The 25,383-nt window shown below is 52.1% G+C and overlaps 1 protein-coding gene across 4 annotated transcripts in view; it reads right to left on the bottom strand.

Annotated features, from left to right (window-relative positions):
- PC (pyruvate carboxylase) overlaps positions 1-25,383 on the bottom strand; it is a 97,095-nt gene that overhangs the window by 61,744 nt on the left and 9,968 nt on the right. The window contains exon 1 of one of the 4 annotated variants that reach the window (XR_016216188.1): positions 7,821-7,842. The exons of 2 other annotated variants lie outside the window; for them this stretch is intronic. The gene's annotated coding sequence lies outside the window, so the exon portion shown is untranslated. Of the gene's footprint in view, positions 1-7,650; positions 7,797-7,820; positions 7,843-25,383 lie in introns of those variants that run through there. One more of the 4 variants, XM_051830874.3, reaches the window with a different exon arrangement.

The raw sequence follows: 25,383 nt of genomic DNA, 5'->3' as shown, positions 1-25,383 counted from the left end.
GTAACAAGGGTGCTGACAACAGAATGGGCTCCAGGCCAGAGGCAGTGAATGGACAAGACCTGAGGACCTGTGCTCGGATCAGCAAACACATCCCAAGGAGGGGAGGGCGCCTGCACGCCCCAGCCCTGAGAAGAGGAGGGGCCAGGCCAGGGACCCCTTTGTATGAGGTCAAAGCTAAAATCTAGGCCTTGAAGTAACACCTTGACAGCAGGGGCTCCATTTTGGAGCACTTGAGACTCCATCTTGAGGAAGCACCCTCCAACACACACCATGAGACTCTGGTCTGAAACTAGGATCTAGAACACTCAGACAACAACAGTCCACTACATCACACCTGGCAGAGCACAGAAACCCCCTAGCACGACTGCTCGAGTCTGGGAGGGAGAGGCTGCACCTGGGTTAATGATAGAACTGTAATCTGTGTCCTACACATGATTTCAGCCAATACCTGGATTCATGTCAAAATTGTAATTGAGAGGCCGGCACTGTGGCGTAATGGTAAAGCCACCACCTGCAGTGCCCTCATCCCATATGGGTACCGGTTCATATCCCGGCTGCTTCACTTCAGATCCAGCTCTCTGCCATGGCCTGGGAAAGCAGAAGATGGCCCAAGTCCTTGGGTCCCAGCACCCACATGGGAGGCTCGGAGGAGGCTCCTGGCTTCAGATAAGCACAGCTCCAGCCATTGCGGCCAATTGGGGAGTGAACCAGCAGATGGAAGACCTCTCTCTCTCTCTCTCTTTTCCTCTCCTCTCTCTGTGTAACTCTTTCAACTATATAAATAAATCTTTTTAAAAATTATAATTGAAACTGTTAAGATTGTAACTGGTATTGTTAAGATTATAATTGATACTAGTTTCACACAGGTCAGCTTGACGCCGGTAACCGTGTATTCCCCCTGAACCTAGCACCATGTGCTAGGCAACAGAAGCCCCTTCCTCTCTTGCCGTGAGACCCCGCCTGACGAGCTGGCTCAGACTCGGACTCCGTTTTGGAAAGAAGCTGCGGATCTCAAAATACTGGGACAGGAGAATGGGCGCAGGCCTGAAGCCAGATGGAGCGGCAGTCGAGGGAAGGCCCGTCTCTGGGGACAGGCAGCGGTTTCCATCAGAGCCTCCCTCTGCCTTCACCACACCCTCTTCCCGGCGGCCTCACCCTTGGCCTCCTTCCTGCTTCCGGGTATCAGTGCGCTGACCTCCTCAGGGAGAGGGGCTGAGCCTGGATCCAAAGTTAACCTGCTCCACTTGCAGAAACACAGGCACCTGACGAAGGCAAGACACCTTACTGGGTCCCTGGCTCGAACACGCTGAAGGCAGCCCAGCAGTGCGGGAGCAGCCCTGCTGGGAACCTCAGCTCCTCTCTCCACTTCTCCACACCTTGGGCAGCACTGGCTTTACCTTCACTACAACCTTCAAGGAGAGCCAATCCAGAGGGGAAATAAAAGCAAAAAGAGAACACAGGCCAAAGGTAATTGTGTAAGACAGACAAGGACCAAGATGTCTCAGCAAACAAATAAATAAACCCTGCTGGTAGACCCCAGGCACCGTGGCAGGTGCAGCTGGGGAAGGGGAAACAAAAGGAAGCTAAAGGCTTCTCAAAGGACACAAGCACAGCCATCCAGGGGAGGCGGGGCAAAGCCCAGGGGAGGCGGAGCACAGCCAGCCAGGGGAGGCGGAGCATAGCACAAGGCTCCCCGGGGTGGGGGGTGGGGGGTGGGGTGCTCTGGCCAGCACAGGCAAGGGCAAAGAGACAAGTCTGGGTCTGAGCTCAGCCCTGCACAGCTGCTGGCCCTCTTAGTCCACCCCCTGGGGCCTCGGTCTCCTCAAGGTGACCCCTCTCCCCTCCAGGACCGCTAGGAGGAAGCAGAGCTCCCCTGGGACGAGTTCCCTGTGGCTGCTGTTTAGGGCTGCGCGGTTATTTTATTGTTGCATTCTTTTATAACTATTTAATTCTAACAGAGGAAAAACCAACCAGCAGATGCAAAACCAGCCCAGAATTCCGATTTCACTTTCCCCACACTATGGCACTGTCCCTGGGAATTTAGACAGGCAGGGCTCTGAGGCAGAAAGCTGCGTGCCCACTACATCATTCGCAGTGAGGGTTGCTTCCTTAAGCCCCAGCTCAGTTAAACAGCAGAAAGGAGCCCCACCACCTTCCACCCTCCACATCCTAATCTGTCTGCTTCAAGCCCACCCAGCAGCGACGACCCCAGAACAGACTTTCTGCAGAAGTCTTGAATCAGCGGGGAAAGAAAGGGTAGGAAGTCGACTTTGGGCTTAAAATCCATGGAGGAGAGCAAGGACAAGAAGGCTGAAGCAATGGCCTCTGACAGGTGGGCTGTCGTCCAACAGATCGCTGCCCAGTCCCGAGATGAAAACATTTCAGCCATCAGCATCCGTCAGGAAAAGCAGTGGCCCGCCTCCCGGACATGCATCTGCAGCCCCGGGAAAAGCACCTGCTCTCGGTCCGCGCCACCATTCATTTCCTGTCTCTGGTCCATATCCCTGCACGGCTGCGAGCGACATGGGCACAAGCTGCCAGCCATCCACAAGAGAACCGAGGGCCGGAGGACAGCTGGCAAGGAGGCTGCGCCAGCACCAGTGTTAGGCAGGAAGTCAGAAATCTACCCTCTGTGTGCGGGACAGGCCTGAAGCCCAGCACCCACTGTGGGAGCTCCAGAAGCCCAGCATCCTGCACTTCAAAGTCCTGCCCAGACCCTGATGACCTCCCAGGTGACCCAGCCCTTCCCCCAGGAAAGCTCCAGGGAGAATTCTCTCTCAGGACCAAAGGGGCCACCTGACCTGATAACACAGGGCAATAAAACTTTCACAGACCCTAAGGGAAGCCCTCCTAATCTGCCAGCAAATCTGGGGAAGAATTTACTAATTCTCACCCAACAAACCCTCCCACCAGGACTCTCCATTCTTTGTCCTGGAGGACAGGGGGCGGCGGGTAAACAGACTGCCCTAAAAACCTAGGAAGTCCAAACAGACCGGCACTCAGCTCTCTGCTCTTTGCTGAGCCGCCCGCCTGGCCTGCCCAGGTGTATTCTCTCCATTCAACCATGTAACCTCGCTCTCCCCGGTCCGAGCGGCTGGGCGCTCTCTGTCCCTTCCGTCCTGATGGATGCCCTGTCCCCAGTAAAGCCTTGCACTCCACTCTGTCTCACCCCTGATTTTTCCCACGGCTTCCACGGCCTTCCCTCCAGTGACACCAGGAAGGCCCAGGAGTCTCCTGGGCTCTCGCTCTGACTCTGAAGTTAGCTGTGAGCTGAATAAGAGGGTTTCAGAGGATACACAGGGTTTGAGATCTTCCTTGTTCTTTGAAAAATAACTGAAGGGGAAAGCCAGGCATAGGTCAGCTATGTTAGCTTCAGAAACAGAACGGCCATGTCGAGGCTTGCAGGGCAGACGGTACAAAAGGGAAAGGAGATCAGCCTAGTGACCGGCGGGCGGGACAACAAAGGGAAGAGAAAGAGGCCTGAAGTCCACGCCTTCCAGTCGGCAAAAGAGCCACGTGACAGACAAACTTGAAATGGGTCATGGAAAAGTACACAGAAAGTCTCAAGGCAAGAGAAAAGGAGAGTGGGGGAAGAACACAGTTTGGAACTCAGGGTGCCGCTCTGGTCAGCACTCTGTTCCTCCTCCTTATTTGCAAACAAGAGGGACCCGATCTCCAGATAAGAAGACAATGGCATCCCAGGACTCTCAAAGGATGGTCATTCAAGATGAATGGGGATGATGAAGACAGTGGCAGAGAGATAAGAAGCCACTCCTTCCCAGTGTGGGGCTCTGTGAGATCTCTAGAAGATAAGGGCCATACCAGAATCCTGATACTCAGCAGTGATTACCTTTGTGATTAGAAAAGGCAAGCAAACTACTTTACATCTGGAAAAAAGTACACAGAGGGCTGACAAACTTAAAATGTGCCGCTCTTGGCCAGCGCCACAACTCACTTGGCTAATCTTCCGCCTCCAGCGCTGGCACCCTGGGTTCTAGTCCCGGTCGGGGCGCCGGATTCTGTTCCAGTTGCTCCTCTTCCAGTCCAGCTCTCTGCTGTGGCCCGGGAGAGCAGTGGAGGATGGCCCAAGTGCTTGGGCCCTGCACCCGCATGGGAGACCAGGGGAAGCACCTGGCTCCTGCCTGCGGATCGGCGCAGCGCCCCGGCCGCAACACACCAGCTGTAGCAGCCATTTGGGGGGTGAACCAAAGGAAAAGGAAGACATTTCTCTCTGTCTCTCTCACTGTCTAACTCTGTCAAAAAAATTAATTTAAAAAAATAATAAAATGTACCACTCTTACTGAAAGGTGCATAATTTAAGGGTTATTATCTTGTTTGAAACAATGGAACAACAGGCAATTATAGCTAACCTGCACTTGTCCAATTGTCCAGCAAGCACAGCCAACCCAATAAATATTTATAAAGTACTTCTGAAGTGCCTGGCATAGTAGAGGCAGCAGAATTATTTTAAAATCTATAAAACACTGAAAATAAGGCTTACCATTACCAATAATCACAAAGTCCTGGAAACAGCCCAAGCCCTCAACAGTAGGCATATGACTAAACAAAACGTGCTAAGGCAACATGACCAGGGCCTGCCTAGGGACGTGACCGTTTAGGAAGTCCAGCACGTGGGCCTGATGCACACACTCTGGCCACAAGCATGTCCAAACACACACAGCGCTCTGATGCGGAGGAGAAACAGCGGCGTGATGGGAGCACACTTCAGCCCGTTACTTCTGTTAACTCTGAGTCTTCACCGTTTTCAATACGATTCGGTGAATCTGAGCACATTTACCAGGTTGAGCAGTCAGCGCCACTACCGAATTCCAGAACAATCCCAACATCCAAGAAGAAACCTGATACCATCTGCAGTCTCTCCCATTGCTCCCTCCCCCCAGCCCCGGCAGCTGCTGATCTGCTGTCTTCAAAGATTAGCCTGTTCAGACATTTTGGGAGAAGTCACAAAACACTTCCCTCACTCAGCACAGTGTCCTCAAGGTGCGTCCGTGGTGACACACGGCTCCGTGTTTCACCCCTTTTCATGGCTGACTAATATTCCATTGTGCAGAAAGATCATCTTTTGTTTATCTACCTTTCAGCTGTTTCTGCCTTTTGGCTATTATGAGTAATATTGCTATGAATACTCACATGAGTGCTACATTTTAAATATATAATTCTTTTTTTTTTTTATCTGAAAGATAGAGTTACAGAGAGACGGAGAGACACAGAGAAAGATTTTCCATTCACTGGTTCAATCCCCAAAAGGCCACAAGGGCCGGGGCAGGGCCAGGCTGAAGTCAGGGGCTTTAGTCAGGTTCCCAATGTGGGTGCAGGGCTCCCAGGACCTAGGCTATCTTCAGCTGCTTTCCCAGAAACATTAGTAGGGAGCTGGATTACAAGCGCAGCAGCTGGGACTGGAACCGGTGCACGTATGAGATGCTGGCATCTTAGGTGGCAGCTTAACCCCTTACGCCACAATACCATCCCCGACATACATAATTATTTATTTGACATGTAGAGTTACAGACAGTGAGAGAAAGAGAAACAGAGAGAAAGATCTTCCTTCCATTGGTTCACTCCCCAAATAGCCACAACGGCCGGTGCTGCACTGATCCGAAGCCAGGTGCTTCCTCCTGGTTTCCCATGCGGGTGCAGGGGCCCAAGCATTTGGACCATCCTCTACTGCCCTCCCGGGCCACAGCAGAGAGCTGGACTGGAAGAGGAGCAACCGGAACTAGAACCGGCGTCCATATGGGATGCCAGTGCCGCGGGCAGAGGATTAACCAAGTGAGCCACGGCGCCGGCCCCCATAAATTTTTTTTTAAAGATTTATTTATATATTTATTTGAAAGGCAGAGCTACAGATAGGCAGAGGCAGAGAGAGAGAAGTCTTCCATCCCCTGGTTCATTTCCCACATGGCTGCAACGGCCAGAGCTGAGCCGATCTGAAGCCAGGAGCTTCTTCCAGGTCTCCCACGTGGGTGCAGGAGCCCAAGGACTTGGGCCATCTTCTACTGCTTTCCCAGGCCATAGCAGAGAGCTGGATTGGAAGTAGAGCAGCCAGGACTCGGACCCACAAAGAATGCCGGCACCACAGGCCTTACCTGCTAGGCCACAGCGCCGGCCCCTACATAGATAAATTTTTACCATCTAGGTTGTACTCTCTTGTTATACTTTAATTAGCCAAGAATTTGAACCCTACAGTGTGACCCTAGGGTTTGTCTCTGCATTTCCCTTCTCTGGAACAGAAGGTGAAAGAACAAGGACATAAACCTCAACCATTCCTGCTCTTCGCCCAGGAGAGAGATAAACACTGGGGTGTATTCCTGCCCTTGACTCTCAATTGGGTCTCACACCCTATTGCCTTTGTACCCAGCCCCAAGGCCACCTGAAAGACCAGTTTCTGGAATTCCCCTCTGCCTTCTGCCCCCGCCCCCATCCCTAGCCTCTGCCGGGTTCCATCCTGGGCACGTGGGCAGCTGGTCACCACTCTGCGAGCTGATTGTCTCTGAATGAACTTGGTCTGGCTGTGAATTCGTGCACTGCCCCCTCTCTACTCTGCACCGCTTTTCCTAACATTTTGGTGCCCCGTGTGACAAGGCTCCAATCTGCAACTCCTTTCCTAACAGAGAGTACGCGGCAAACCAGCAGCGCAGGCAGCAGCAGAAATTCAAAAGCGACCGCTAGAATCCATAGTCGTGAAGCCCCAGCTGCAAAGTCGATGATCTGCATTCCCTCCTGGCCCCACAGCACAACAGAAAATCAATGGAAAACTCTACTGGCTGCCCTCTGGATATTTTAGTAAAACAGGGATGCTATCGCGAGGTCGAACTAGACAAGGGAAGGGCTGTCGGAGGGCGAGCACTTCCTCAGCTCCGGCACCAAGAGCTCTCTAGAGGTTCACGTGGTAAAGAAAGGACAGGAGTGGCTGTGGGCATGGTGGCCTGAGCCGTCGCTAGAGACACCAACATCCCACGTTGGAGTACCTGGTTCAAGTCTGGACTACCAGGCTTTTTTTTTTTTTTTTTTTTTTTTTTTTTTTAACAGGCAGAGTGGACAGTGAGAGAGAGAGAGACAGAGAAAAAGGTCTTCCTTTTGCTCTTGGTTCACCCTCCAATGGCCGCTGCAGACGGCGCACCGCACTGATCCGAAGCCAGGAGCCAGGTGCTTCTCCTGGTCTCCCATGCGGGTGCAGGGACCAAGGACCTGGGCCATCCTCCACTGCACTCCCGGGCCACAGCAGAGAGCTGGACTGGAAGAGGAGCAACCGGGACAGAATCCAGTGCCCCGACCAGGACTAGAACCCCGTGTGCCAGCGCAGCAGGCAGAGGATTAGCCTATTAAGCCACACCGCCGGCTGGACTACCAGGCTTCTGATGGAGCTTCCTGCTGATGCGCCACACCCTGGGAGGCTGCAGATAATGGCCCAAGTGCTTGAGTTCCTGCCACCCGTGGGGAGGTTCCAGCTTCAGCCTGGCCCAGTCCTGGCTACTGCAGACATGTGGGGAGTGAACCAGCAAATGGACGATCTCTGTCTGGCTTTCTCTGACTCTCCCTGTCTTTCAAATAAAAAATAAAAATGTATTCATTTTTTAAAAAAGAAAGGACAGAATTTGGGCTGCTAATATTGAGTTAGTCTCTACGTACCTGGAAGGGCCGGATGGGAAAGGCTGGTGGGGAAGCCAGGAGACCAGGTCACGGGAAGCGAGAACTGTCTGTAGTCAGGACCAAGAGCCGAAGGCAGAGGAGGAGAAAGGAAGGGAAGCAAGCCTGAGATAAGCAGTGAAGGCAAACCAAGACTGCAGATCCGCTCATACCTCTCGGTGCAGAGAGCCAGATGACCACGGGAAAGCCAAGGTCTGGAAGTCACGTGAAGAGGCCCACACCATGCCTGATGGCGCAATGATAAGCCTCAGCCATTCTCCCTTATTGCCCAAAAAAGATAAACACTGGAATGTATTCCCTGCCCTTGACTCTCAATTGGGTCTCATACCCTACTGCCTTCACACCCCACCCCTTACAGCCACCTGAAAGACCAGTTTCTGGAATTCCCCTCTGCCTGCTGCCCCCTACCCCACCCCCAGTCCCATCCCAGCCCTCCTAAAATATACAAAGGCCCAGCCCCTGGGGGTCAGGGCCTTCTGCCCCGTGTTCCATCATGGGCACGCGGGCAGTTGGTCACCCACATCTGCGAGCTGATTGTCTCTGAATACATTCGGTCTGGCTGTAAATTCGTGTACTGCCCCCTCTCTATTCTGCACCTCTTTTCCTAACATTTTGGTGCCTCTTTTCCTAAGGGTGCCACCACTGTGGCTCCTTGGCCCTGGCCTACAGAAGTCCAAGCGTGGAAGCATGGTTACCCTGCCAAGCACAAAAGAAAACACAGAGTGTGAGCACTCTGCCAAGGCTTAAAGAGGAAAAACAGCACTAGGACTGGTTCAGTGAGGCACCTAAAAACAGATACTGCAGATTCAGGCCTGGATCTGTGTGAGGAGGAGAGCTGAACCCAAGACGCAGCAGAGGCAGCAGCCAACTTAGCTTAAGGATTTCAGGAATTACGAATTAGTCTCCCTTTTTTAAAAATAAAATTTTATTTATTTGAAAGGTAAAGTGACAGAGAGAGACAGATAAGACAGAGAAAGATCTGTCCGCTAGTTCACTCTCTAAATGCTTGCAATAGCCAGGTCTGGGCTCGGCAGAAGTCAGAAGTCCAGAACTCTAACCAGGTCTCCCGGGTGGGTGGCATGCACCTGAGTACTTGAGCCAACACCTGCTGCCTTCCAGGGTGTGCATTTGCAGGAAGGTGGGTGAGAGGTGGAGCTGGGACTTGAACCCCGGCACTCCCATGTGGGATATGAGCGTCTCAAGCAGCATCTTAACCACTGTGCAAATGTTCTGGCTTAAAAGAACCTGCCCGGGGCCAGCACTGTGGCACAGCAGGTTAAGCTTTCACCTGAAGCACCAACATCCCATATGGGTGCTGGTTAAAGTCCTGGCTGCTCCACTTCTGATCCAGCTCCCTGTTGATGTGCCTGGGAAAGCAGCAGGAGATGGCCCACGTGCTTGGGTCCCTGCACCCACGTGGGAGACCAGAAGAAACTCCCGGTTTTGAACTGGCCTAGATCCGGCCATTGTGGTCTTTTGGGAAGGAGTGGATGAAAGATCCCCTTTCTATCTCTCTTTCTTTCTCTGTAACTCTGCCACTTAAATAACTAACTGAATCTGTAAAAAAAAAAAAAAAAAAAAAAAAAAAAAAAAAAAAAAAGATGTCCGATAGGGCTCTGAGGGCAAACTGACCTTATGATGTGATCAGCATGACAAGCAGGCTGATAGCAAAGGGGCAAAAGTCCACCCTGAAGCAGGGCGGGGCCTCTGGGGAGGCAGGAGGGCCTTGGGACGCACCTACTCCAGGGCATTTCCTCAGCAAAGGAGGGAAAGCTGCAGGGCAGAGCCCGGACAAAGGGATGAGAGCCTCTGCAAATGGAACGAGAGGAAGAGGGCAGCAGGTGATCACTGCACCAGGCCAAGCCACAGCACAGACCACACCAGGAAGGCAGTGCCTGCAACTGCAGGACTCGGAGGGCGTTTGCAGAACCCAGGCAATGGAAAACACTGCACCCATGGACAGAAAGCGGGGGAGTAAACAGACGCACCAGAGAAATGAACGTGAAAAAAAAACAGGCTGGGTGGTTTTGTTTAATCTTGCACTGGTGGGGCCGGCGCTGTGGCACAGGAGGTAAAGCTGCCACCTGCAGCGCCGGTATCCCATATGGATGCTGGTTCAAGTCCCAGCTGCTCCACTTCCGATCCAGCTCTCTGCTATGGCCTGGGATAGCAGTAGAAGATGGCCCAAGTCCTTGGGCCCCTGAACCCACATGGGAGACCCGGAGGAAGTTCCTGGCTCCTGGCTTCATCAGATCAGCACAGCTCTGGCCATTGTGGCCATCTGGGGAGCAAACCAGTGGATGGAAGACCTCTCTCTCTCTGCCTCTGCCTCTCCGTAACTTTGCCTTTCAAATAAATAAATAAATCTCTAAAAAAATAATAATCTTGCACTGGTTAGTTAAGGTGCCTGTGTCCCACACTGTGTCCCATCCTGGACTGGACTCCTGACTCCAGCTTCCTAAGAAAGTGCAACCTGAGAGGCAGTGGTAATAGCTCAAGCCATTGGGACCTCACCACCCACGTGGGAGACCTGAGCTGAGGTCACAGGTCCCAGCTCAGTCCCAGCCAGAGGCCACTGCTGGCATCTGGGGAGTGAACCAGCAAAAAGGGGCATCTCGCTCTTTCTCTGCCTCTCAAATAAATCCATGAAAAAGAAACAGGTATTCTGGAGGAAAGATTCTTTTTGATTTTTAAATATAATTATGACTAAGGTAGAGTTCCGCAAAAAAGATGACCTTTGACTTAGGAGCAGGTCACTAGGCAGTGGCCTTAGGAGCAGGTCACTGGGCAGTGGCCACCTCGCCTTCCACTTCAGGAGGCATGCGGGAAAGCCAGCTGCTCTTGGAAGGAGAGCCAGTCTGCAGCCTGGTGGGTCCCAGGGGCCACTGACTGACCCCTGGGCAGCTCAGGGGATGACCCTGTGGCAGGGCACCTGAGGCCAGGCAGGCAGCGAATGACTGAAAGTGGTAAGGCACGTGAACATCCATCCCTCTCCAGAAGAGGGAACCCAAGCAGCAGCACCCGGTGTAGAGCCCCAGTTCCTGCTTCGTGGAGGTGAAGTGTCCAGGATGCTACAGAATCACAGCTTGTGGCCATGCACGAATGGCAGTTGTGAGTGCTGGCTGCTCCAGGGCCCTCCTCCAGCCTACAGGAGGAAAAGGCTTCTGGAGGGAGGGAGGGAGGAGGGGTAAGACACTGCAAGAAGATAATGATCCGTATGTACAAAATAAAAGAGGCAGCCTCTTCAGCATCCAGACCCCGGGAATCTAACAGCCTGAGAGGCAGCGGCTTGGGCCGCAGCAGTTAAGTCGCTGCTTTGGAAATCCACATACCCGTGCCACACCGCCTGGTTCGAGTCCGGCTACTGCATTTCCAATCCAGCTTCCTGCTACTGTGCACCCTGGAAGGCAGCAGATGCCAGCTCAAGTCCTTGGGTCCCTGCCACCCACATGGGAGACTTGGACAGAATTCCTGACTCCTGGCTTCAGTCTGTCCCAGCCCTGGCTGTTGTGGGCATTTGGGAGTAAACCAGCAGATGGAAGATTTATCTTGTCTATCTCTGTCTTCAAATTTAAAATGAAAATACATTTTTTAAATTCAAACATTTTAAAATTTCTTTAAAAAAACAAGAATCAGGCCAGCCTGAAATTAACACCTACCCAGATGGACTTAGCAGCAGCAGGATAACAATGAGGTTTCACACGGTCTACCCAGGAATGCAAAATATGTGAGAATTATTACAGGGGATTTCAGCAACCAAAAGGCTAAAACAACAAAATAGTTGGAAACTACACTATATGAAAGTAGGGATTTGCCATCAGAGACAATGGGAGTCAGAGTGTGTCATTTTCAAAATCCGTGAAGACATGTTCTGATAATTGCCTGTGTGCTAATCCCACTCTCTAAGCAACCCTGTCTACACCGCCGTGGGCCAGAGTGGGCCTAGCCCAGCAGGACCTGCCCGGGGCAGAAACTTCATGTCCTGTTGTAGATTCACAGAGTGGCCAGACGGGACAAATCAGTGTTGCCCGAGTTTGGAGGGACGCCCCAGATTTCCAGTCCTAAGCCTGACAGCCCTGAGTGTGACCCAAACCCCCTCCACAGCAGCACTGTGGTGCTGGCAGCCTACTCCCCAGCAGACGTGGGAAATCGAAGCAGCTCTCAGTCCCAGTTGAAGCTGACTTCCAGAAAGTGCGGCCTGGCGAGAGTGAGCCTGAAGTGACCCATCTACTTTTCCCACCTGCAAGGAAAAGCACCTGTCTCCAGCCTTGTGACCAAGCAGCCGGAGAAACAGGAAAATCCTCCCCGAGCACTGTCATCAGACAGCACCCAGTGCTCTGCACGGCCAAGAAGGGTCGGTCAAGTGCAAGCACCCTGCAAAGCGAGTTCCCCATGACCCAGGAGTGAGACGGGCCAGCAATTCCTCTCCTCATTACACTCTGCAGACTCTCGCTCACGGGCCCCAGACCCGCGTCCCAGGATGTTCACGGCTCGGTTGGTCCTGAGAATGAGAAACGAGAGCCGCTCGTGGGCCTCCTGGCCATGGAGGGGTGAACGCGTGGGGGCACGGGAGGAAGCTCCTGAGCGGCAAAACGGACAAGAGCCGTGTGCACCTGCACGGACGACTCACCCTGAGATACTCCAATACAGGCAAAACTAAACCGGGAGTTACTCAGATACTGCTTTATGGGTGGGGGAATGGTTTTCACCTGAGTCAGAGCAGCTGTGGGGGTCAGGGGCTTCAAATGAGGGGGGCAGAGAGGGGGCTTAAACTCTCCTAACCTTTTATTCCTTAACCTGTGGGTGGGCCCAGAGACATCCACTACATTGTTTTGTTTTTATGTATGAGGACATTTTTAACAGTTCATGGAAAACGGAATTAAAAGACAGAAATCAATACGATTTCTCAACATGAGTTCCACAGAATTTAGACACTTTTGTAGGCGACGATATCGATCGTTTGGTCCATCCCAGTGAGCTGACAGTCCTGGGGATTTAAGCATGGCAGCACAGACTGTTTTTACATTATTTTTTCAAAGATATTTATTTATTTATTTGAGTGGTAGCATTACAGAGAGAGGGAGAGACAGAGAGAAAGGCCTTCTATGCACTGCTTCACTCCCCAGATGGCCACAACGGCCAGAGCTGGGCTGTTCTGCAACCAGGACCCAGGAGCTTCCCTCAGGTCTCCCGTGCAGGTGCAGGGCCCAAGCAGTTGGGCCATCTTCCACTGCCTTCCCAGATGCATTAGCAGGGAGCTGGATCAGAAGAGGAGCAGCGGGGACACAACCCAGCACCCACACGGCATGCCGGCGCTGCAGGCCGAGGCTTACCCCAACATCACATGCCAGCCCCTATGTTTATACTATGAATGAAGAAAAATAGATGCCTTTTGGAGATCAGAAAATTAAAAGTCAGAAGGAGCCAAATCAAGACTGTATGACGGAAGCCTAATGATTTCCCACTGAAACTTGCAAAATTGCCCTGCTCAAGAGAGGAGTGAACAGGCTTGTCGTCAGAGCGGAGGGGGACCCTGGTGGAGGTTTCCTGCAGTCTCCTCCCAAGGCCTGGGCTAGCTCAAAACGCCCTCCTAACAAGCAGACGTTACTGCGCCCTGGCCCGACGCGAAGCCAACGCGCGTTCCCAAGAAGTGGCCACCGTGACCTCTGCTTTTGCTTTGACTGGACCACTGCCACCTGTCGGGAGCCAGCGCTCTGACGTCTTCAGCTTACATCCTCATCGTCAGAGAAAAAGCTCCAGGATGTCGATGCCACTTGTTGGAAACTTCCATGGAAGTTGTGCGCGGCTGACCTGGTGCGACAGCCTGGCTACCCACCATGCAAAAACTTTGCTCTGCCAGAGTTGCGTAAGCTGAAGCAACTGTGACATCTACAGTGCTGGCCATCATTCCTACTGTTAACTGTCCGTCAGTCCTCTTCACTTTGCAGGGCTGAGGAAACCCAGTCCGCAGGCCGTACAAGGCCCGCCAAGGCAACCACAGACAGGATCGAAATTCAATAAATCTGCAGCAGGCTTTTTTTTTTTTTTTAAGATTTATTTTATTTAGTTGAAAGAGAGTTACAGAGAGAGGCAGAGAGAGAGAGAGAGAGAGAGGTCTTCCATCCACTGGTTCACTCCCCAGATGGCTGCAACAACTGGAGCTGAGCTGACCTGAAGCCAGGAGCCAGGAACTTCCGGGTCTCCCACGTGGGTGCAGGGGCCCAAGGACGTGGGCCATCTTCTACTGCTTTCCCAGGCCATAGCAGAGAGCTGGATTGGAACTGGAGCAGCCAGACTAGAACGGGCGCCCATATGGGATGCCAGTGCTTCAGGCCAGGGCGTTAACCCACTGTGCCACAGCGCCATCCCCTAGCAGGCTAACTTTTGATACTTTTGTATGGCCAGCAAATGATGTTATAAATATCCAAAGGGCCCTTGGCAGAACAAAGGTTCCCCAGCCCGGATAGGGCATGAACAAGATCAGTTTTTCCCTTGCAAGTTGCTGTGGACGGTCTGCTGCGGCGGCACTCACGCTCAGCACCGCCTCATCCCTTCTGAAAACGAGCTATCCACGAGCAAACGGGACTCCTCTGGGGCAGCGTCCCCGCAGCCTTCCCATCAGGCAGCGACAACCTCACCGTGGACTGACGTTTGCCCTTCAACTTCAGCAGAGGCCATGCTGCTCTGACGAGGATTTGCTCCAACCTTGTCCTTTTCTAGCCTCAATTGCGATCCTGTGCAGACACGCTGACGCAGCCAGAAGTTTTCTGGGTGTTTTTGTGTGTGTGTGTGTGTGTGTAAAAACCATGTTGAAGCCCATGCAACTTTTCAGAATATGCATTTTCCTCGAACTACTTGAAGACCCCTTGTACGTACGTTGGGCTGCGCACTGTGAAGCAGTGGGTTAAGCCACCACCCACAGCCCACGTCACGCCAGTCGGGTTCCAGCTACTCTGCCTCCTGCCACTGTGCCAGGAGGCAGCAGATGCTGGTCCCGGTGCCTGCATTCCTGACACCCACAAGAGAGACACAGATGGAGTCCTGGCTTCCCTCTCCAGTCTGACCCACCCCGGGCTGTTGCAGGCATTTAAGGAGTGAGCCAGTGGATGGAAGAACTCTCTCTCTCCACCTTTCAAAAAAATAAATCTTATCAAAAAAAAAAAATGCCCACAAACAACTATCATGACCTTCATGATGAAAGCAAAAAAAAAAAAAAAAAAAAAAGTGTTTTGTAAACATGATATGTTTTTCCATAAACAAGTGGATAAAAGAAAACAAAAAATGTGGAGGGTGGCCCTGTGGCACAGTGGGTGGAGCCAATGCCTGTGACAAATACTGGCACCAGTTCAATTACCGCTGCTCCACTTCCAATCCAGCTCTCTGCTGCGGCCTGGGAAAGCAGCAGAAGATGGCCCCAGTGCACAGGCTCCTTCTGGCCATCTGGAGAGTGAACCAGTGGATGGAGGACCTTTCTTTCTTCCTCTTTCAAATAAATAAATACATTTAAAAAAAAAAATAAAAGATGTTGGAACAGGGAGAAGGTATAGGAGGAAATTTGATGTAGAAGGAAAAAAGAATAGAACTCTATTTTTATTTTACCAGACAAACCATCTCTCAAAAGACAGATAATTTATCCAGAGGTGGCCTCCAAGGAGGGGAAGTGGGCTACTAGGGAGAGAGAACAAAAGGCTTTCAAACACTTAAGATATCTGTGCCAGGTCCAAGCATTACTTAGCTGAAATATGAAAAGTGTTTTGTAAAGTTAAACAGTAGCCCTTTGGATCAGCACTTGGTAACCTGCTATGAGACTCTGTTATGTGCAAGGGCAAGGTCCCTGAGGCTGGATTGACTGATCTGGAACAAAAACCTCAAAGAGGCAGTAGCTGAAATGCTCTTTTGGGGCCACAGAACTGCTAGGAATGGTGGCCTCTGCCCTTTGCCCCTAGGCTGACCCCGGAGTTGGAGGACATCTCTGTAAGCTGTGTGCTCTCCCCAGTAGTGGCCAAGCGGCCATCAGAGAAAGGCAAACTGACTCAGGTCTGCACGAGCGAGAGAGGAGCCTGGACACGGGACTGGCCACGGAGCTTTTCTCACAAGATGCACACCACCCCTTATCTTGGGACTTTAGTCTCTAAGTACCTCCCTTTTTGGCAGCAATGCCCTGTCTTTTCTGCTGACCAAACCTCATTCCAAAGTCCTAGCACGGGAACCATGAAAATCAAGAAACAGGAGAAAAACAGACCCAGGGTTACAAGCTCATATTTTGAGTATGCTGGGAGAATCCGTCTCCAAAATGCCTCCCCAGAATACACCTAAAATGCGACAGAAAACCTAAGCCTCCCAGAGCCACATCCATGCTGTTTTGCTCCATGTGGACCCCTTTGCTGGCAGGCAGTTCGGCCCCCACCTACGCCGCCCCGGAGGCACAGGGAAAGCCCCAGCCCTTGCTGCCAGCCTCACCCAGACACACGCGAGATGCAAGTCTCGTCCAGGAACTGTCAGATCAGAAAAAGGAGGGCCCCGGGGCGTGAGACCTGGGGGAAACCAGCTGGGGCTCCTCGAGGCTCCACCAGCCTCTGCACCCTCCGAAACGTCTTCTTCAGCTGCGTGGAAGTTCTCGGGGCTAACTGCCCTGCTCTCCAGCTAACTCGATTTTCTCAGGAAATTCTGAGCTGGGCTTCACTGTCCCCACCTAAACCCCTGTATCAGTCTGCCTCTCCTCTTCCTCCCTGGCCAAAGGTCCTGGGGTTGGCTACTTCAGCTGCACGAATAGGGTGGCCTTTCCGATGCTGCATTTCAAGATGAAGACGGGGTTGCTCATCGGCGCCCTCCGACTCCTCCCCAGTTCACCCATGACAACTCTCTTCCCGGGACACTGAACCTGCCCCTCCCTCCCACGGCCACCCCTTGCCCACCGCACGCTTGCATCGCCGGGGAATGTGAGAGCCAGCAACCGCCCTGGCCTGACTCTCCAGTCCCCCTCGGCCTGCCCACTGCTTCCCAGTCACCTCTGGAGGTCCCTGGCCCAAGCAGCTCAAATCCCCACACACCCTTGGGGTTCACAGGATGAAGGCCTTGCCCAACCCTCACCACCAGCACCCACACTTGCCACGGAGCTTCCTGAGCGCAAGTCTGTGGGTGCAGCACCCAAGGCAGGCACAAGTCTCTGCCCTTGGGGGTTTCCATGGCCTCTCCCCTGCCCTCTGCCTGGGGCCTGGATCTTCTCACTGCTCTGATGCCACCCCTGGGTGCCTTCCTGACCTCTCCATGACCACATATGGTGACACGTTCAAGGACCAGCTCACCCAGCAAGCCTGATACGGCCCCTCCCCTTGCAAGTCCCGAGACTTCTATAAGAGTATTTCAGAAAGTGTATGGAAAGGCATATTATGAAAAGAGTATGCATGGGGGCCGGCGCCGTGGCTCACTTGGCTGATCCTCCGCCTGCGGTGCCGGCATCCCATATGGGCACCGGGTTCTAGTCCCGGTTGCCCCTCTTCCAGTCCAGCTCTCTGCTGTGGCCCGGGAGGGCAGTGGAGGATGGCCCAAGTGCTTGGGCCCTGCACCCACATGGGAGACCAGGAAGAAGTACCTGGCTCCTGGCTTCAGATTCGTGCAGTGCCAGCCATAGTGGTCATTTGGGGGGTGAACCAATGGAAGGAAGATCTTTCTGTCTCTCTAACTGTCTATAACTCTACCTGTCAAATAAAAAAAGTATGCATGGATTCCAACTTTTTTTGCACCAAAATAAACATCTTTTTAAAAAAATTCCATTTCCCACCAACTTTTGAAGTGCCTTATATGGTCTCCACAGACTCCCCTGCAGCTGTTCCCTGCTGGTTCCGGTAACACGGCCACAGGACGATGCGCGCACCAGGTGCCCGGCACCACACTATGTCACTTTGCACAATGCTCTCCCCAAACACACACCCAACAGTCCCAAGAGGAAGCTCTTGCTGCTCCCATTTTATAGATGGGGAAACCAAGGCTCAAAGCGACCAAGGAACTTGCCAGAGGTCACAGGGCAGGTGAAGGCCTCAGTCCAAACTCTGCCTGATGCCAGAGCCCACGCTCTAACCACGGCAACTTCGCGCGTGTGTCTGCACGCAGCACTGTGCACCCGACAGACAGTACACACTGCCGCTCTGTGGGTGAGCACACGCATTCCTCTCCCCAGCCGCAGGGTTAGCAACCGCGGCAGGGGCTGTCTGGGTTTGTTTTCTGTCGACAGAACACTTGTAAACGTCATTTACAAGGAAAGAGGTTTATCTGGCTCACGGCTCTGAAGGCTGAGAAGTCCAAATTCCTGCAGCTGCACCTGCTGAGGTCCCTCTGGCTGAGGGGGACCCTGCAGAGCCATGTACCACGGGGTGAGTCCAGAGCCACGCTGGCTTCTCTAACAGACCCAGTCATTTGATAACCCATCCATCCAGCCGTGGGTTGGTCCACTCACAGTCCAATCACCTTTTATAATACCTCACAACGGGGACTGAAGCACCATGGGTTCCAGTGGGGACACTCAACCCACAGCAGGCCACGCTGTCACATCCTCTGGCAACCTCACGGTGAGCCACGCACACCGCAGAGGCACAGTAACTGCCCGAGGCAAGAACAGCTTCTCGGAATACTGCACAGTAACAATGCATGCCTGCCTTGATCCACTCAGTCGGCGAGAAAACCCAGAACGACATCGTGGAGAACTTATTCTGCCAGATATTGAAACTGTCATTTAAGAATATCAGAAATAGAAAGACATGGCTCAGGTCCACCAGAACACAAACAGCTGTTTGTAACAGCTGGAGTGGGGCGGTGAGAAGAGAAGGCAGGAAGGCTGAGCAAAGCCGGAAGATCTTACGGAAGCAGCCTGGGGCAGGCGCAGTGGGGAGGTGGACTCCCAGTTGGCCACAAGCCCCGCGGCCGATGGCTCCTGTACCGCCTGCAAATATCCCTCAGGCACTCAGCTGGAGGAGGAGAGGACAAGGTCTCGGGTTGGTGCCTCCAGCCCCGCAGGCTGCAGCCCTCTGCGACAGGCATCCTGCTCCCTGGGGACACGCAGCCAGCCCCGCAGGCTGCAACCCTCTGCGACGGGCATCCTGCTCCCTGGGGACACGCAGCCAGCCCCGCAGGCTGCAGCCCTCCGCCACACGCATCCTGCTCCCTGGGGAGACGCAGCTAGGCTCAGATGGCTACTTTCAGCCGCGGCTCTGCCTCTTCCTAGCAAGGCTGAGTGAGCCACTGAGTGTCTCAGGTCTGTCATCCACGAACAGCGAGACTGCAGTCTTAACCGTGACCTTAACCGTGCCGATGAGAGCTGCCTGACAAAACAGTAAAACTACGAAGGGTTCCACACACAAAAGGCATACCAGCGAGAGCGAAAGCCCAGACGCAAGCAGTCGGCTCCACTCGTGTCCTGGAGGGCAGTGACTGACAGTGGAGACCCCTATGGTTGATGGGCTGTGGAGAGGCTGCCGTTATTAAGTTATGATTATTCTATTTTTCTTGAGCTAAATAAGGATTGAATTCCACTTTGGGGACAAACATTTTTTATTGTAATTCCATTCTGCTAACCCCAAGCACTCAATAAAATTTTGTGAAATTCACGGCAATATTTATTTTTTATAAGCTCTGGAAGCAGGCATCGTGGCATACAATGTTAAGCCACCACTTGGGATGCCTGCATCCCTTATAGGAGTGCCTGGGATCAAGTCCCGCCTCCACTTCCAATGCAGCTTCCTGTACAGGTGCATCCTGGGAGGCAGCAGGAGATACCTCAAGTACATGGGCCCCTGCCACCCTCATGGAGGTAGATAGATCCTCTCTCTGTTCTGGCACACTTTTACTGACATGAGAATCTTCTGCATCAGTGGTCACCAGTGTGCAAACCCTACAGCATTTTCCACACTGCCTGATTCAATATCACTGCCGCTGTGGTGACAGACACCAGTTTTGGCCAGCGTGACAGAGTGCTTCACTGTCCTCAAAACTGGGCGGTTGCTGGCGAGGATGACCAGTCTCACCCTGGGGCGTGCTTGTACCCGGCACGGACCTTCCACTTTCCTAGCACGCTGCAGCCTGGAGCTGACCCACCCCAGTGCCTTGTTCTTTGCAGCCACCATCTCCTGCCTTAGGTGCGGGACGGCCCCCAACCAAGACCGGGCACAAAAGGTCCCGGCAATACTTGTAACAGCCACGCTTTGAGAAGTGATGAGACGTGCCTGCTTGCATGTTTAAGGCCAAACGGTGTGAGGAGCAGAGAAACAGCTCCGAGGCAGGCAGAGGCAGAGAACACACAGCAGAGGCAGTGCTTAGACAGCTGGCCAGGGAAACAAGCAACCCAGGAAGATCTCATTTATTGGACAAATATTCTCGGGCCCTTATGTGCTCCAACCTCGGTGGTGTACAGAAGCGTTCCTTGGATGTCTCTAGAAATACTTGGGGAAGGGAATCTAGTGAAAGATAGACTACCTGCAGGGCAAGTGTGAAGGCAGCTTGCCTGACGGTTATTCAGGGGTGAGAGCGACAAATGATCCCTGAAGACAGCAGAGGGCAGGGCACGAGAGCCCAGGGTCAGACGATGACATCGCAGGTTCTGCCCCAGACGGCATCAGGTTCGTCCCACTGCCCTCCGGCCCGAGGCTCCCAAGGAGAAATGAGCTGATAATCTATCAAAGATGCCTGGGGCCCCATGAACGCTCAGTGTGGCTTCCAAGACTCAGCTTTTCACCAGTTAACTAGAACCTCTGAGTCTGTCCTAGGTGGAGCTGGCCAGGCTTCTTGGACACCTGCGTTGCTGTCTTATCAAATGCGGCAGTTTCCAGCCTTGTTGCTTCAAACCCCCTTTCCGACCCTTTCTGTCCTCACCTAGAACACCCACCATGCACATCTGATTCACTTGTGTCCCACACATCTCGGAGGCTCTGTCATTTTCCTTCTTTTTTCTTTCAGATCCTCGACTAGATCATCTCAATCTACTTGCCTTTTTTTTAAAAAAAATTTTTTTATTTATTTGAGAGGCAGAGTTACAGAGAGGCAGGGACAGAGAGAGAGGTCTTCCATCCACTGGTTCACTCCCCAGATGGCCACAACAGCCAGAGCTGCACCGATCCGGAGCCAGAAGCCAGGAGATTCTTCCAGGTCTCCCACGTGGGTGCAGGGGCCCAAGGACGTGAGCCATCTTCTACTGCCTTCCCAGGCCATAGCAGAGAGCTGGATCAGAAGTGGAGCAGCTGGGACTAGAACCGGTGCCCATTAGGGATGTCAGCACTGGAGGTGGCGGCTCTACCCACTACGCCACAGCCCCGGCCCCACCAATTTACTCATCTTCTAAAGTTTGCTGATTCTTCCATCTGCTGCTGAGTGCATAAGCCCACAGGTTTTCAGTTGCACCTGCTCTAGTGGTGTGAAGGAATTTCACACCGCCCCGCCTGGGTGTGCCTCATCCTTTGCCCAGTGTGTCCATGCTGCACACACCGCCTGCTGGTCTGTCACTTGGTGGCCTCTCGGTTAGCAGAGGTGACCCAACGGTTGTGGTATTGCAGGGCTTGTGTTCAAGAAATCTGTATGTGGTCTCCTAATGCCGAGTCACGATGCCCACGGCATCCCCTCACCTCCTCTCATCACATCACCACAGGAGCCAGTAACCCACGTCAGAGTGCCAGTACAACCCCGGCACCTCCACTTCCAATCCAGCTTCTTGCTAATGCACCCTGGGGTGCAGCAGAAGGTACCTCAGGTGTTTGGACCTTTGCCACCCACATGGGAGACCCAGATAAGGTTTCTGACTCCTGGCTTCAGCCTTGCCCAGCCCTGGCTGTTGCAGCCATTTGGGGAGGGAACCAGCAGATGGAAGACTGATCTCTCTCTCTCTCTCTCTCTCTCTCTGTCTCCGTCTCTGTCTCTCTTTCAAGTAGTTGAAAATAAGTCAATGCACAATTTTAATAATAAAGCTTTTGCAAAAGAATAAAGTCAATCCTTATCTATCATCATATATAGTAGTCCACAAAGATGTGTTCTAAGATGCCCCCAACTGGATGTCTGAAACTTGAGAAAGTACCAAAGCCTACATATACTGTTCTTATTATATATGTATATATTATATATACATCTATATATATGCATACATACCTACGACAAAGTTTAATTTCTAGATCAGGCACAGTAGGAGATGAACTCTAATAGAACAGTTATAACGATATACTGGAATAAGAGTTGTGCAGATGCAGCCTGTCTGCCAAAGCACCTGACTGTACGGTCTCACCCTTCCTCTCCATGCGGTGACAAGGGGATGCCGTGGGCTCCATGACTCAGCATCAGCAGACCACGCACACAATTCTTGAACACAAGCCCTGCAACCCTCAGGTCACCTCTGCTAATCGAGATGCCACCAAGTGACAGACCAGCAGGCGGCGTGTGTGGCATGGACACACTGGGCAAAGGATGAGGCACACCCAGGCGGGACGATGTGAAATTCCTTCACACCACTCAGAGCAGGTGCAACTGAAAACTTAGGAATTACTTTTTCTGGGGGCTTGCTTTGTGGCACAGCGGGTTAGGCCACTGCCTGCAACGCCAGCATCCCATATCAGAGTGCTGGTTCTGATACAGCTCCCTGCTGATGCGCTTGGGAAAAGCAGCAGACGATGGGCCAAGATGGGCCTCTGCCACCCACACAGGAGACAGGAGGGAGTTTTAGGCTACTGGCTTCGGCCTGGTACAATTCTAACTGTTGTAGCCATTTGAGGAGTGAACCAGCAGATGCAAGCTCGCTCGCTTGCTCACTCTCTGTCATTTTGCCTTTCAAATAAAGAAATAAAACACATTGTTTAATTCTGGAAATTTCATTTAATATTTTCAGACCACAGCTGACCACAGATAACTGAAATCACAGAACGCAAAACTGTGGGAAAGGGGAACTGCTGTACAGAAATTAACCCAAATGGACCCCTGACCTAAATGCAAAACCTAAAACTGTAATATTCTTAGAAGAAAACACAGGAGAAAAGCTTTGTGACACTGGGTTTAACCAGGAGTTTTGAGATATGATACAAGGCACAAAAGCAAAGATATACAAATTGGAATTCCATAAAAACTTTGCGACATTCTCCATCAAAAAAAAAAAAAAAAAAAAACCACTATAAACAGGGTAAAAAGGCAATCCACAGAATAGAATAAAATATTTACAAATCATATATCTGATAAGGGATTAATATCCATACTACATAAAGAACTCCCAAAACTCAACAACAAAAAAACACAATTCAAAATGGGCAAAGGACTTGAATGGACGTTTCTCCAAAGACGACTCTAAATGGCCAGGAAGCACATGAAAAGATGCTCAACACCACTAGTCGATAAGGAAATGCAAGAAAAGCTACACCAAAGGAGAGACGCTGTGGCGTGTGGGTCGAGCCTCTGCCTGCGGCCCCTGCCCCACACGGGAGACCCGGAAGAAGCTCCTGGCTTCAGACTGGCCCAGCACAGGCCCAGCTCCGGGCTCTGTGGCCATTTGGAGAGTGAACCAGAGGATGGCAAACCTTTCTGTCTCTCCCTCTCACTGTCTTTAACTCTACCTCTCAAATAAATCATCTTTTTTAAAAAGACTATAAAAGTACCAGAGGGAAAAATAAAAAGGAAATGTTTAAAAACAAAAACCACACTGAGAAATAACCTCACACCCATTACGATGGGCACTGCCAAAAACGTAAGTGTTGGTAAGGAAGTGGAGAAACTGGGACCCTCATACGCGGCTGGTGGGGATACAAAACAGTGCAGCCACTCGGGAAGCAGCCGGGCAGATCCTCAAATGATCAGACGGTGACCGCTGGATCCAGCAGTTCCACCTGCAGGTACACACCCTCAAGAATCAAATGCAAGCTCTTTTTGCACACCGATGTTGCTAGCAGCATCATTCACAGTGGCTAAAGCATGGAAGCCACCCAAATGCCCGTCAACGGATGAGAGAGAGCAAGTCCACAGGATGGAATATTCAGCCTTAACTAGGGAGGGAATTCTGACGTAGGCTATAGCGTGGACCAACTCTGAGAACACTATAATTGCAGTATGCAGTCACAGGACGACAAATGCAGTATGATTCCGTTTCTATGTGGTACCCACAGTGTGGAATGGGGTCTGCCAGGGGCTGGGGCGGGTGGGAAACGGGAGCTGCTGTCAAATGGCTGCAGAGCCTTGGTTCTGCAAGAAGGGCTTGGGAGATGAATGGTGGCGACGGCCGTATTACAGTAAGAGCCGTGCGTGCAAAAACGGCTAAGATGGTAAACAACTTGTGGGACGCTCTGAAGGTTCGTGTCCCCCAGATTCCTATGCTCAAGCCTAACCCCACAGCGACAGCACAAAGAGGAGATGAAGTCCCAAAGGGGCCACCCTCGGGAAGGGGCCAGAGAGGCTGAGGGAAGGCGCCTTGTCCCCACGGCCCCTGATGAACAAGCCCAGACCCCTCCATCTCAGACTTTCTGTCGTCCACAGGTTACCCTAAGATAATCTAGTCATAGCAGCCCAAGTGGACTAAACCATGGATTTTATTACAGCAAAATAATCAGGAGGGAAAAAAAAATCTCCCGCAGAGCAAAAGCCTAAGACAACCTCCTGTCAACTTCCCTCCAACTCAAGTGTCCTTTTCCGGGAAGCCCAAGGGGGCCATGTCAGCCTCCACCATGGGAGGGTGGGCAGGCTGCAGGAGCCGAGCCCAGGGAGGTCACTCCCTGCCCACAAGCCTCCTGGGCTCCCGCAGCGGGACTGCAACCCCCCACCTTGCATCATGCAACGCTGGCTCCCAACAAGAATCTGATGGCCGCAGCCCTCCGGCCAGGGAGAGGCCAAGGTTCTCACCACTTCCAGGAGGTGAACCTTGGGAAAGGAGGAAGGCGGCACTGGCTCCAGGCGATGTCTTGGTAACCAAGTCTGACCGGAAAACAAGAACTCGCAAGCTGCAGGTTCCTTTCCCCCTTGTCCGAAAAGATTTAAGAAACAGGGGGAAATGCCAGGCCCAGAGCTGAAACTCTAGCGGTCCTGGGCCACTGGCATGGTTTTACAACTGCTACTTGGCAGATACCAGCATCTAACTCTGCCTACTCTGTGGCCGGAGTGAATAAGAAACGAAGCCTTAAACAGTGATTGAATCAGTCAAACGGTTACCAGCCTGGGCAGAACTGCCGTTATCTGAGAGGAGCAAGGGCGGCGAGATGCTTCTATCTGGGGCACATGGCTGTGAGGCCATCCCCATTTGGAGGCAAAGTGGCAGTGAAGCAGGGCTGTGCTTCAGAGTCAAAGGCCACGACCCAGTTCTATCCTGGCCAGGAGTCTCTTAAATTATTTAAAAAAAAAAAAAGTTACCTAGTTAAGAAAGGAATGCCACAAGTTGCCTAGGAAAATAACTGACTATAGTCTGAGATTATGTACTTTAATTCCTCATTAGATGAACTTCCTTAATTCCAGGAAGATATAAAATGAAGGATCAACAAGCATTGATAATTCTGTGCTGAGGAATCCGTGTGACCCCTGTTACATGACACACTTCAAGGTGTAAGGGAATCCGCTCAGCTCAGGGCAACCAGTCAGTCTTGGGACTCCAATCAGAACCGAGTGATTGCTTTAAACTTGTGATTTGAGGTAGGAATTTTACATGTCTATTGGCAGATGACAAGTACACACATAAAAAGATGTTCAGTATCATTCGTCACCAGATAATAAAAATGGATC

Source organism: Oryctolagus cuniculus, chromosome 1 (genome assembly GCF_051225735.1).
Source record: "Oryctolagus cuniculus isolate XC-2025 breed Fujian yellow rabbit chromosome 1, ASM5122573v1, whole genome shotgun sequence".
Taxonomy (NCBI): Eukaryota; Metazoa; Chordata; class Mammalia; order Lagomorpha; family Leporidae; genus Oryctolagus; species Oryctolagus cuniculus.
This window is presented reverse-complemented; position numbering and strand designations above follow the sequence as displayed.